The sequence below is a fragment of the Ovis canadensis genome, chromosome 1 (assembly GCF_042477335.2).
Source record: "Ovis canadensis isolate MfBH-ARS-UI-01 breed Bighorn chromosome 1, ARS-UI_OviCan_v2, whole genome shotgun sequence".
Taxonomy (NCBI): Eukaryota; Metazoa; Chordata; class Mammalia; order Artiodactyla; family Bovidae; genus Ovis; species Ovis canadensis.
In genome coordinates, this window is record NC_091245.1 from 5,974,687 (window position 1) to 5,989,587 (window position 14,901).

Sequence of the window (14,901 nt, forward strand, 5' to 3'; positions counted from 1 at the left end):
ACGAGCATCACCTGGTCCCTTAGACAGTGGTTGTTTTGGGCTGAATTACAGCCTCCCTGATTTTGATGCTGAAGTCCTAAGCCCAGTACCTCAAACGTGACTGCTCTGGGTGACAGGGCATTTAAGGAGCCTGTGGTTAATGAGGCCTTTAGGATGGGCTCTAACCTCGTGTGACTGGTGCCCTTACGGGAGGAGATTCAGACACAGACACACACAGAATGAAACTGGTGTGAAGACACGGGGAGAAAATGGCCAGCCACAAACCAGGGAGAGAGGCCTCAGAAGACACGGGGAGAAAATGGCCAGCCACAAACCAGGGAGAGAGGCCTCAGAAGACACGGGGAGAAAATGGCCAGCCACAAACCAGGGAGAGAGGCCTCAGAAGGAAGGCATCACCTTGACCTCAGATTTCCAGGCTTCAGGACTGTGAGAAAATGAATGACTCTTTTTAAGCCCCCTAGTCCATGGGACTGGAACAAAGCAGGACCCATCGGGGCCTCCCCGGGATGATGCTCCATGCACTGCCCCCCAACCACATGTCCTCTGCCTGCCCACCGTCCGTAGAAAAACCTTAATAAAAGTTTTAAATACATTTAATCAGAGAAGGGAAAAACAATGCAGATAGAAAACAATCAAGCAAGACAAAATAACAAATACTTTGGCCATTAAACAAAGTCAAGGAGTGTCAGCTCCTCCTCAGGGGTCACGGGTAACAGCATTCTGCACTGCGTCCTCTCAGCGGTTTGGTGGATACTAAAACCCCCACCGGGTGGGAGAAGTTAACTGGACGCTGCCCACAAGCATGGAGACCACAGACCGGTTGCAGCCAGAAGGCTAATGATGCTGAGTCCCGATTACCTCATTACCAACCAATCAGAAGACTGTCCACGGGCTGATCACACACCCCACAACCCTCCTCCTAGACCCTGACTTTAAAAGCCTGTCCCTGAAGGCCATCAGTGAATTTGGGTCTTCTGAGCACTAGCTACCTGGACTCCTTGCTTGGCACCTGCAGGAAACCCTACTTTCCTTCACCACAACCCTGCCTCCACAGAGTAGCTTTACTGTGGGCAAGAGGACCCAAGTTTGGTTCTGCAGCAGCACAGCAGCCTTGAAAGAATGGTGCAGTGGTGGGCAGACAGGTTGTGAGCTGCTGTAGCGAAGAGAAATGGTCTAGTCCTCCAGCACCCAGCACAGCAGGCGCACAGCCTGGATTCACCATACACGCCCTGCAGGTCTCCACGACAGACGGCATCTTCAGCTCTCAAATCCCAGCTCACTGGAGGCTCACTTTTTATTCCCAACAGGCTGTGTTCCCTGGGTGTCTATGAGGCACCTCAGATCCGGCATACCCCAACAGACTGGGAATGCTGGGGAACCAGGTCTCTCTGAGTTTGCACAGGCTAGCCCTACATAATCACCCCAATTTACAGATGTTCCTACTTATAAAACAGCTCCAAAAACCCAGAATGTCTCCGTATATCCAAGCAATCCATCAAAAACCCCGAAACCAAAAATAAAAAGGCCGGGAGGGTGTAAAACCCCACCACTCAATTAAAACGCCATCCAATCCAATCAAGATGAGGGACCCACACCTGAGAGGGTTAACAAGGAAAAAGCAAGCGTGACAAAAATGATAAGACTACATACACTGTGGGTCAAAGCAGCCTATGGCTCCAGGTGTAGAAAATACTCTTAAGTAAAAGAAGAAAATCAGTAACAACCATTCATTGTATGCAAGACAATAACTTCAATTAACTGGCTTCCCCAGATCCACCTCAAATGCAAAAGGATTCTAGCAAACTCACACACGTGAGGCTTGGGTGTCAGTGTTGGTAAAACGAGATGGACTGACTTGACCAGGAGCTGCGAGCTTTGCCCTGACTCCTCCATTTTAACTTTACACCCAGTTTAGAGTGTTTCCATAGAAACAGCAGGAAGCCCATCCTAACTGAGCTCATTTTTTGGAATAGTGATATCTGCCTCCAAGACCCCATCCAGAGGCTCTATTAAACCACAAACGGGGGAGGCTCCGCTCCAGCCTGCGGCGGAAGGTGGGGGAGGGGGCCAAGGGACCAGGCGAGGATTGGGGATCTCTAACCAGCTTTCCCGCCCCCCCGTGATGCCCTCCCCTTTCTGGTTAGTAATATTTCTGTCATTCTGCCAGGTTGTAGGGTACAAAGGGCTCCACTTTAATTGAGCTGTCAGCATCTCCGGCAATCCTATAAAGCCCCGATTATGCACGGCGGGGTTAGTGACACACTTGTTATTGTGGATGCCCTATTTGCGAAGCCCGAGCCTGCACCACGCGCGGGTCAGCTCACCCGCACGACCTTCCTGTCATTAGCCGCGCCGATTCCTACCTCACCGCTGAGAAAATCACACGGCGCGGCTTCAAAGCGCCGGCCGGGACTGGATTCGACCAGGAGCTAATCACCCACAAATCCAGCTCAAATGGCAATAATTGGCTAAACTGCTCCCCTCTCCAGAGCTCAGCAGTAATTTGGGATAATAAAGAAAAGAATTATTCAGCCAACTGCCCCGGAATGGATGCCTTGTGACCGACACACTTCACATTTTAATAATGATGGACACAGAATCCAATTTAATTCCATGTTAACTGAATAACAAGATGGAGAACAATGATAGAGAAGGGAAAAAAGTTTGTTGGGTTTTTTTCAACCCCCTTTTTTAAAAACCACGTTGACCTGAGGAATGCTGAAGAGATGTGTACTTCAGGTGAATTATGGCTGAATTACGGCTGAATATGAAGTCCCAGCAAGAACCAAATGAATTCTTTTAACAGGGGCAGGAAAAAAATAACAACAATGAGCCTATTATATATTGGAATAATTTAAAACAAGAACCAAAAACAACTCTCACATCAAAATAAAAGAAAGGGAGAAAAAACCTATTCCCGCCAGGATGCACAGACCCTTCTTGATTTTTCCAGTTAACGTTCTCTCTTGATCGGCTTGTTTTCCTTCCCTCTCACTCTGCCTCCGTCTGGCACCAGGGTTTCGGCAGCAGTGATGAGCTTCAGCCAGGGGACGCCTCTGTGGCCACCCCTCTGTACACTGACCACTGTCCGGAGCCCCAGGGGTGCGTGACGGAGCAGGACCGCTCCATCACCCTGAGGGTGGGTGACCGAGCGGGACCGCTTCATCACCCCGAGGGTGCGTGACTGAGCAGGACCACTCCATCCTGGGCTGGTCCCATCCTCCATCCTGGGCTGGTCCCACCCAGACCACCCCTGGAGGCTAGAACCACAAACAAAACCACAGGCTGGAGATGGACTCCACCAGCTCTGAGTAGGTGAGGTTTTGTTGTTTTTTTTTTCTTTTCACTAAAGAAAATCACTGAATTCAGTCTCCCGACTTGGAAGCCAGGACACCCCAGTGTCCAGACCGGTGACACGAGGCCAGGGGTGGAGGAACCCCTCCTTGCGACAGATGGCGGGCACTGCCGAAAATACTACGGTGACAGACGTGGCAAGGGGAATTCTGTATAAGAAATAAAAAAACCTGCGGCTGCCTCTTTATTCAAGCAAGTGATCCCTAAACCCAGTCACCAGCACTGATACTATACCCCCCAGGGCAACTGTTTGTTGGTGTGCATGGGATTGGGGTGTGAAGGGGGCGTAGAAATAGAGTGTGAGACATCAGGTGAGCTGAGTAGGTTTCACATTCACATTGACTCTGTATAGCCAAAGCTGTGGTTTTTCCGGTAGTCATGTATGGATGTGAGAGTTGGACAAGAAAGAAGGAAAAGTACTGAAGAACTGATGCTTTCCAATCGGGGTGCAGGAGAAGACTCTTGAGAGCTCCTTGGACTGCAAGGAGATTAAACCAGCCAATCCTAAAGGAAATCAACCCTGAACATTCACTGGAAGGACTGATATTGAAGCTGAAGCTCCAGTACTTCGGCCACCTGATGCGAAGAGTCAAATCACTGGAAAAGACCTTCATGCTGGGAAAGATGAAGGCAAAAAGGGGGTGAAAGAGGATGAGATGGTTGGAGGATATCACCGACTCAATGCACATGAATCTGAGTAACTCCAGGAGACAGTGAAGGACAGAGGAACCTGGCATGCTGCAACCCATGGGGTCTCAGAGAGTCGGACACGACTTAGTGGCTGAACAAGCATGTATTCGTCTTCTGCAGGGAGATGTGTCTTTTCTCTCCAGACAAACAATTCTCAATGTCTTTTCCCTGGGACACACTCTGTTCTTGCTTCTGTCCTACCCGTCTACCAATTCCTTGCCGGACACTGCCCCTGCCCAGAGCTGGTTTCTCTCCAAGCCTTGCCCTAGAAGACCTCACCCACAGCTGTGGACAGCTCCCTCCAGGGTCCCTGAGAGACCCTATTCAGGCCAGAGCTCCTCATCACACCTACACCAGGCTTCCTCCAGCAGCGCTGCCAAACTGCTGAGGGCTGTCGACAAGCAAGGCCCCCCCCTCTGCAGAGCCTCAGCGGCTCCCGGGCCCAGAAGACACCCCTCCTCACGCTGCCTCCTCCCCCTCCTCAGCTTAAGTACCCCCAGCTCTGGACCTGCTTTGCCCAGTAGGGCCACCATGAGCCCCGAGTGACAAGCCAGGACCCTGCCTGTGGTCAGTTCTGAGATGGGCTGTAGGTGTGAACCACATGCCAGGTTCGGGGAGCTCAGCAGTAAAAGAGGATGACTCTATATAGGTTATCTGAGACAGGCTCAGTCAAACAAAACGTATTCTTATGTTTAACTTCACTTTTTAAAAAACTCTTCCTAATGTGAATACCAAAAGCAGGATGTGATTATATAGCTCACATTCTATCTGATGGTGCTGCCGGCCCAGACCACATCTGATCCTCCCTGATGGGCTCCAGCTTCACCAGGGGAGGGACCATTTTTCTCTGCTCATTGCTATTTCCTATAACCTGGCATACAACAAACGTTCAAGAAATGCTTGTTGAACATGTGAACACATAACTGTATGATATCACCATCACCATGGATGGTAAAACGTTTCATGGAGATTAAATAATTGAATAAGGTCAATAATTGAATATGACCAGTGAGGAGTGAACCCCAGACCTGCATTCACCTGTTTGCAGGGCTCTGATCCCATCATGGTAACCGTGTGCCTGCTCTGCACTGCGAACTTGATTAGAAATGTTGTTGCTGTTCAGCCGCTCAGTTGTGTCGGCTCTTTGCGACCCCATGGACTGCAGCACGCAGGCCTCCCTGTCCATCACCAACTCCCGGAGCTTGCTCAACCTCACGTCCATGGAGTCGGTGATGCCATCCAATCATCTCATCCTCTGTCATCCTCTTCTCCCCCTGCCCTCAATCTTTCCCAGCATCAGGGTCTTTTCCAATGAGTCAGCTCTTCACATGAGGTGGCCAAAGTATTGGAGCTTCAGCTTCAGCTCTTTCTATAAATATTCAGGTTGATTTCCTTTAGGATTGACTAGTTGATCTCTGTGTTGTCCAAGGGACTCTTAAGAGTCTCTTCTAGCACCACAGTTCGAAAGCATCAATTCTTCACTACTCAGCCTTCGTTATAGTCCAACTCTCACATCTGTATGTGAACACTGGAAAAACCATAGCTTTGACTATACAGACTGACTAGAAATGGCAGGCTCATAAAAGATCCCGTCAGACAGCAACTCAGTACACACAACCTTGCTGTACAGACCATAAGTGTAAACTGCTACTTTGGATACAGGGAGGTATAGAGAGAAACAGCCCTCAGGGCCTGCCCCTCTGCATTCTTCTAACTCAGTAATTCGAACATGGACACGAGTTTCTATCGGAGAAATCAAAGGAGGGAGGGATTACTCACTTGGTTCTTGGTTAAGAAAAGAAAGCTTGTGCAAATAGCCATGTTTCGATTTTAAGCGAAGACTTGAACCAGGGGCAGCACCCATGTGGTGGGCGGGCTCCCATTGTGCTGCCCTCTACAGCAGCTGTAGGGGGCCAGCCTCCAGCTCTGTATGTCGTGCTCCAGGCAGCCTCCACTGTGGGTGAGAACCAGCAGAGAATGGGAATCCATGGCTAGCCAGTCCCTGGTACTGCTGAGTCCCGGTCTCCAGAAACATTCCACAGGCAATCTTTTTATGAGGAGCACAAATATTTCCTTCCACGACTATCTACAATCCCAATGATGATGGTGATGATTAGAAACCGTTCAGTTCAGTTGCTCAGTTGTGTCTGACTCTTTGCGACCCCATGAATTGCAGCATGCCAGGCCTCCCTGTCCACCACCAACTCCTGGAGTTCACTCAAACTCTTGTCCATCGAGTCAGTGATGCCATCCAGCCATCTCATCCTCGGTCGTCCCCTTTTCCTCCTGCCCCCAATCCATCCCAGCATCAGAGTCTTTTCCAATAAGTCAACTCTTCTCATGAGGTGGCCAAAGTACTGGAGTTTAGCATCATTCCTTCCAAAGAACACCCAGGGCTGATCGTTAGAATGGCCTGGTTGGATCTCCTTGCAGTCCAAGGGACTCTCAAGAGTCTTCTCCAACATCACACTTCAAAAGCATCAATTCTTTGGCGCTCAGCCTTCTTCACAGTCCAACTCTCACATCCATACATGACCACTGGAAAAACCATAGCCTTGACTAGACCGACCTTTGTTGACAAAGTAATGTCTGCTTTTGAATATGCTATCTAGGTTGGTCATAACTTTCCTTCCAAGGAGTAAGCGTCTTTTAATTTCATGGCTGCAGTCACCACCTTCAGTGATTTTGGAGCCCCCCAAAATTAAGTCTGACACTGTTTCCACTGTTTCCACATCTATTTCTCATGAAGTGATGGGACCAGATGCTATGATCTTCGTTTTCTCAATGTTGAGCTTTAAGCCAACTTTTTCACTCTCCTCTTTCACTTTCATCAAGAGGCTTTTGAGTTCCTCTTCACTCTCTGCCATAAGGGTGGTGTCATCTGCATATCTGAGGTTATTGATATTTCTCCTGGCAATCTTGATTCCAGCTTGTGCTTCTTCCAGCCCAGCGTTTCTCATGATGTGCTCTGCATAGAAGTTAAATAAGCAGGGTGACAGTATACAGCCTTGATGTACTCCTTTTCCCATTTGGAACCACTCTGTTGTTCCATGTCCAGTTCTAACTGTTGCTTCCTGACTTGCATATAGGTTTCTCAAGAGGCAGGTCAGGTGGTCTGGTATTCCCATCTCTTTCAGAATTTTCCACAGTTGATTGTGATCCACACAGTCAAAGGCTTTGGCATAGTCAAGAAAGCAGAAACAGATGTTTTTCTGGAACTCTCTTGCTTTTTCCATGATCCAGCGGATGTTGGCAATTTGATCTGTGGTTCCTCTGCCTTTTCTAAAACCAGCTTGAACATCAGGGAGTTCACGGTTCACGTATTGCTGAAGCCTGGCTTGGAGAATTTTGAGCATTATTTTACTAGCATGTGAGATGAGTCGAAACCGTAACTAGTATTATTTAATTTCTTGGAAGGGCTTCCCTTGTGGCTCGGTTGGTAAAGAATCTGCCTGCAAGGCAGGACACCTGGGTTCTATTCCTGGGTCGGGAAGATCCGCTGGAGAAGGGCTAGGCTACCCACTCCAGTATTCTTGGGCTTCCCTGGTGGCTGAGCTGGTAAAGAATCCACCTGCAGTGTGGGAGACCTGGGTTTGATCCCTGGGTTGGGAAGATTCCCTGGAGAAGGGAAAGGCTACCAACTCCAGTACTCTGGCCTAGAGAACTTCATGGACTGTATAGTCCATGGGGTTGCAAAGAGTCGGACACGACAGAATGACTTTCACTTTCACTATTCTTGCCTGGAGAGTCCCATGGACAGAGGAACCTGGTGGGTTACAGACCATGGGGTCACAAGGGTTGGACATGACTGAGTGACTTTCACTTTCACTTAGTGACTAAACAACAACAATTTCTTGGACACTGAACAATATTGTGAACTGACTAGATAGTAAAAGAGAGAGACAGAGGCAGCTGGACCGTGTTTCTGGAAAACCAAAACAAATCTAGTCATCGCCATGTCCTGGGGCTGGGTGTGCACTCAACATTATCACTAAATGCCCGGGACAGTAGGGTCCCTCATGGCCTAAATAAGCTTGTGGTGAGGTTTCATTTCAGATGGTCAACTGCCCCGGTGCTCCTTACAAGGTGCCTGGTTGAAGGGGGCACCCCTGCTCTCAGTCTTTGTCTAAATGAGTGAGTTCAAGAAAAGATACCCAGGACCCCCCAGACCCCCTGGGGACAAGGTGCGAGATGGTTCTCCTCCTCCCAGATGGTCCTGTGGTCTCACATCTAAGATGTCAGGTGTGACTTTTCTACAGATTCCAGTGTCTTCCCATCAGTTTCAGCTGAGGAAAGGTCAAGTTGCTGAAAACTGGGATCAAATGGATACATGTGCTTACAAATGTGAATCCATATACAGAAGGTCAAGGGTCATCCCTAGGATCACTCCCTTGGTGAGCAGGAACTGGCGTGCCCGCCAGGGTCACCAGTGGGTCTTTTCACAGACAGCATCTGTCTGAAGGTACCCGGAACCAAAGAGAGGGAAGAGAGTGCCCAGCTTGTGCACCCCAAAATGGCAAGCAGGGGCTACTCTGCCGAGTACACACAGTGCGTAGGGGTGCCAGAGGTGATGGTGGGGTGACTTGCATATGCTTCTTTTTCACCAAGCATCCTCTCCTGACGTCTCCTCTGCCCTGACTCGGTGGGTGTAACAGAGACGGAGAGATATGTGCTCTAAATATGGAGTAAAATCAGTGACGACCACCACATCTTACTAATACAGAAATTCTGGATAATATTCTCAGCAGCTGTCAAAAAAAATGTGCTTCAGGAAACATCCACATAAAAAATAAGACTGTACCTGGGACTCTCCTGGGAGTCCAGCAGTTAAGAATCCCCTTGCAATGCAGGGGATTTGGGTTCGATCCCTGGTCGGGGAACTAAGATCCCACTAAGTTGCTCCCAGGGTGCAGAGCAACTAAGCCCGAGCGCCACAACCACAGAGTCATGAGCCGCAAAGATCCCACACGACACAACTAAGATTCAACCAGTCAACAAATACACAAATTAAAAAAAAAAAAAATGCTTGTTGAACTAATGACAAGAACACTGAGACCAAGTGCTTGAATGATGTATCCTATCAAAAAAGACTATACCTTGCTTCACTCCATAGGCCTCAAATATCAAAATGTAAGGTACAAGGGAGGACGAAGTGATGCTCAACCAATCCTCTGAGGCATCACATTAGGAAAAAAATGACTCCAAGGGTTTCATTCTAGCAGCTGATTGTTAATCAGGACAATTTAATGATGAAACACTGCAAACATTGTGTCAGCAAGTTAAAAATGGTCTTGTTGTTCCAATACAAGAATCACTTAGTCTATACTATATACAAAGTATTGTATTTCATGCCCCATTTACTGTAACATATTAGTGGGTTCAATCATCAAGTAACAACTGTTTCTTTGCTGGGCTCAGATATTGGGGAGGGGGAGCCTACATGGGGAAGAGCCCACTGGGGCTCAGAGGGCTGTACACACATACAGCGATCTGGTCCTGTTCCTTTATGGGCCCTTCAATATTAAATAACTGCACATTTAGATTTTAGCTTATCAATGCTTTTTTTTTTTAATGCCAACTAACTGAAACACTATTTGACATGTTGCTCTTCATTTAATTATTTAAGATTACTCAGAGAAGACTGCAGAGCAGAGCCTTCTTGCAATGATCTGACTGATTCACTTCACTATTACGTCAGAAATACTTATTAGAAAAAAATAGGCTGCAACAATTCTCTGCAAAGCAAAAAGCCATACAACCTTTAATTATAAATTGCTTACAATCTCTGGTCACTTTTATGTTAAAAAAAAAAAAACAACCCAAAGTTGAGACTAAGACAGGATGTTTCCCAGGTTGGCTTCTCTTTGGTTTAATACTATCCTAGATACTGTTCGTACCTATCTATGATGTGAAAGTAGAAGGTAGGGTGAGACAGTGGTGACTGGAAATCTAAGTGGTAAGAAAAGGCTCATTTGTATACTGAATCCATAAACTGCCCCTTGAGAAAACAAGAGAACAGTAACTCATGACTTCAGGTTGGTTACGGGGTTTGTAGGAAATGACGGGTGCTCACGTAACAACTCCCCACAGAACAGAGTACCGTATTCTCCTTTTTGCCTCGACTGCCAGGATGCTCAGAGATAAATTTTTCCAGTAGGTTTTCTGATAAATGTCTTTTCCTTTGGTGCCTTTTATTGTTTTCACAAGTGTCTGGGTTTCTTTCCGTGTAAAATCGAGTTGAAAGAAGGAAAAGAAAAACAATGGAGAGGAAGGTTTAGCCCCAAACTAAGGGCATAAGAAAGCAGTTAAGGGATTGTTTTGGGAGGGGCAGGAGCCTTGTGGCCGTTGATCTCAGCCTGACTCCCCTCGAGGGGCACTCACAGCGCCCACACAGCCCTTGCTGCAGGGGGGACGCAGAGGTCCCCGGCAGGACCCGAGCTGCCCTGGATCCCTAGCTGTTTGTCACTTCTTGCTGCGGAAAGAGGCTCGGAGCCCGGGCTGAGGCATTTCGGTCTTTGAACCGTGAATGGTGCTGTGAGGGGCACAGAGCCGATCTCCAGACAATAGTTCAGAACTTGCTCAGCAAAGCTTTTTTTTTTTTTTTCTTCCTTCAAAGGTTGAAATTTGTTCTACAGATAAAAGTAATGCCTTCAGGGAAAATAACTCTAAGGCATTCCTGGTGAATTCAAGTCCCTCCGAGCATCAAGCTACTATTGTTCCCAGGTACAGTCAGCTGGGAATGATAAGTTAGAAAGGGAAAGCCGGAACTTAAAAAACAAAACAAACAAACAAACAAAAACTGCTGGGCAGGGGGTGGGGGTCGCGGGGATGAGGAAGTTGAAGGCCTGATGCCACTTGGCCATTTGTCTGAAAGCTGGCAGGCAAGAGCACACACACTTATGGAGATGAAACAGGCTCTCATGCTGCTTAAAGGGAAGGGACAAAATAAAGAGATGCTTGCAGGTTTTAGGAAGCTGACTCTAGCATGGCAAGTAACAGCCATCTCTCCCTAAGGACACCAGAACGGTTCTCTGGCCTCGGCAAATATTTCCTCCCGTCTAAATTCTTTGAAAACTTCTCATGGGTGGAGAGGGAGTTAATAAAAGAAACAATATGTATAAGAAAATGCAAGGTGCCCAGAGTACGGGCTAATGGAATCTGATGCTGGCTTTAATTTTAATGAAGAAAGTTGCCAGTAGCAACAAAACTGTCAGCAGCCGCTGAGGACCATTAATAAAGACGGGGACGACATTAGTGCCGGGCATCAGTACAAAAGGTTCCCCTCGCTTCATGCTGTGCTAAATTGGCTGCCCAATTTTTCTTAAGTGTCCATTCTATTTAGAAGACAATTTATTAATTTTTGCCATTTATTGTCAGTTGACAGGCCATCATTTTGTAGCCCGAATTTTAGATGAAAACTAATTGAAAAGACTGGCAGTATTTATGAGGGGTATTATTTGTCAATTACAGCAGCAAAGATTCCTTGCTACCATCGATGTTGATGCCCCAGCTCTTTGGGGGTGAGGACTGGTATGGCTGGCATTAAAATATGAGGGAGTCTCTCTCAGCTCATCAGCTCATCAATTTCACAGGCATGGAGGGAAGCCACCTTCACATTATAGGGACCTTTCATGGTAGATGGATACGTTATAACTTTTGACAAAGGGGACGTACACAGCAAGTCAGGAGTACGGATCACGGTGCGCACAAAATATAATTCACAGCGAAATAATTCATATTCATTACTTTTTATCATCTCTGGATAAGAGTCATCCTAACTACTTAAGCCATCTGCCTTCTTAATTTTATACAGTTTAAAAATAATTCCCTCTAAATTGATACATTTTAAACAAATTCAAGTAGATATATATGTTCTGCCTGTCAGTTTTCCAACTTGAAGGTTCAGTGTCTTTAAAAAAAAAAACCAAAACACTAAGCCTTATCTTTTAGAAGGAGAAATGATCTTAATCAGTAAAAAGTCCTCCAGAATCTTGCAGCTAAGAAGTTTGATAAATATATTTCCCTAAAGATGTTGTGTTTATATGCTACAGTGTTATTTTTTCATGTTTTAACTAATGTTTCCAAAACCTTGGATAAAATGTGATGGAGTCGTTAATATTAATTTATCAACTAAAGAAAAATTAAATGATTTATAATGTCATGTGCCCAGCCTCAGTTTCCTTTCTGTAGTTACGATGATGGTGGAATCTGAAGACTGCTATGGCGTCAGAATTGTGTTCCATTTGAATTTATACAAAGTTGAAGGTTTTCACAATTAAGATAACCATTTCCTCCAAATGGCAATACTAAATTAAATGATGTACAATCATGGCGTCAATTACCCAGTCCTCTGCCAGGAAAAAACAAAAATTCCCTGAGATCACCAAGGCAGCCTTGTGGGAAATAGCCATGCTCACCTAGAACATTCGAACACTTAAAACACGCAGCACAGATCAAAAGGGATATTTTAGGATGAACTTCAGTAGACCTCTGGGTCCTTCAGTGCTTTCTTTGTACCCAGTCAACTCGCAAGAGACTTTTACATTGAATTCTTGGAAATCAGTTACAGGGATACACAGAACGCGCTTCTGTCAGTCTTTCCTTACAGCAACTGACCGTGTATTTGCTTGACAGCAAATACAAAGCTGGCCTGCTGGCTCAGAGGGGCTCCTCTGTCACACACGCAGGGGACACACGCGAAGAGAAGAACCACATGGGTGTGACAAGCAAGCCATGTTTTCATGGGCATCCACTTTTGCAGTTTCTATTTTAAAAGTTATGGCCGCAACCAGGGTGGTATGCTCCTCAACGGACATGTTTTGAGCAGCCCAGAAGGGTCAGGGACAGGAGACGGGAGGGACCTCAAGGAAGATGACCATGAGCATCAACCCAGGGGCAAGCCTAGCCTCTCCCCCGAGCTATGGACTGCTGGGGCGGAACACGGGTGGGCTCCAACACGCAAGTCCACATGGAATGCTTGTTCCCACACAAACAACTCTGGGACCAGTAACGAGGGTGGGGTTAGGTTGCACGTCTTTACACGTGTCTACAGCAGTGTCCTTGAACGCCGGACTATGCCATCCGGACTCCACCACAGGAAGCAAGTGGCGCAGACACCACCCGGCACAAGCTGACCCCTTACTGACAAGGGGTCTTTGGGCTTCAGCCTCAAGCAGCCAGTGCTGTCTGCAGTAGCTTTTCTTCTGGTTTTACTGAGAAATAACTGACACGCATCACTGCACAGGTTTAAAGCATATAGCACTATGGTTAATTTACAAATGCTGTGAAATGATTCCCACAAAAGGTTCAGCTAACATTCCTCTCTCATAAACATACAGCAAAAAGAAAAGGAAGAGGAAAAGAAAGAAAGGGGCAGGGAGCTTTTCTTTGTGATGAGCACTCTCAAGACGCACTCTCTTAACAACTTGCCTACACACCACAGAGCAGTGCTGCCTACAGCCATCACACTGTCCGTCTCATCGCTGGCACTTATGCAATTGGAGGAACACTGTTTTGCAGTGATGTGTTGGTTCCCGCTGCACAACTCAAATCAGTCACATATATGCCCCCTTCCTCTTGAGCCTCCCTCCCCTGCTAAGCCCCGCCCACCCCTCCAGGTCACCACACAGCGCCGGGTGGGGCTCCCGTGTTACCCAGCAGCTTCCCATTAGCTGTCTGTCTCACACTCGATAGCGTGTATATGGCAATGCTACTTTCTCAATTTGTCCCACCCTCTCCTTCCCTAGCTCTGCTCACAAGTCCATTCTCCATGTCTCTCTCCATTCCTTCCTTGCAAATAGGTTCACAAGTACTATTTCTAGAGCTAATCAATGAATTTAGTCAAGTCACTAGATACAAAATTAACACACAGAAATCCCTTGCATTCCTATACACTAACAATGAAAAATCAGAAAGAGAAATTAAGGAAGTAATCTCATTCACCATTGCAACAAAAAGAATAAAATACCCAGCCATAAACCTACCTAAAGAGATAAAAGACCTGTATGCAGAAAACTATGAGATACTGATGAAAGAAGTCAAAGATGACACAGATGGAGAGATATATCATGTTCTTGAATTGGAAGAAGCAATACTGTGAAAATGACTATACTACCAAATGCAATCTATAGATTCAATGCAATCCCTACCAAGTTACCAGTGGCATTCTTCACAGAACCAGAACAATTTTTTTAAACAATTTGTATGGAAACACAAAAGAGTCTGATATAAGGCAATTTTGAGAAAGAAAATTGGAACTGGAGGAATCAACCTTCCCAACTGCAGACTATATCACAAAGTCACAGTCACCAAGACACTATGGTACTGGCACTTACTCATCCTCTTAATGTATTAACTGGAAGTCTGTGCCTTTTGACCACCTTCCTCCAACTCCTTGTCCCCCTTTCTCTGGAAACCACAAATCTGATTTCCTTTTGTGGGAGTCTGGGTTTTTTGTTTTGTTTCTTTAGACTCCACATATAAGAGAAGCGCTGAAATTCAATGGCAACCCTGGTAGGGACATTTATTGGTGGTTCTCCTGCATCAGTCCCCATTTTCATTTCAGCCTGTGTACAAGGGGCCAACACGTGTCCTGGGTCAAGGTCACTGCCTTGTCAGTGCACACTATGTCCCCAAACCACGCGGGCAGGGTCAGAATTGGACAGGAAGGTGTCCATGTGAGCACCATCTGGGGGCCTCCTGTCTACACTACTGCTAGCTTAGACATGGAGACAGGAAGTCCCGGGTTTTAGCACACAGAGCAGGAGAACACACCGAGCCTGAACTCAAAGAGGGCAGGGCCAGGAGATGCCTCCCAGTGCCACAGTTTGGGGCTGTCCTTGTCTCCTTGCTGGCGCC

The 14,901-nt window shown here is 46.8% G+C and overlaps 1 protein-coding gene across 6 annotated transcripts in view; it reads right to left on the reverse strand.

Moving 5' to 3' along the window:
- The window catches only part of AGAP1 (ArfGAP with GTPase domain, ankyrin repeat and PH domain 1), a 573,926-nt gene that overhangs the window by 217,107 nt on the left and 341,918 nt on the right, over positions 1–14,901 (reverse strand). The window lies entirely within an intron of this gene.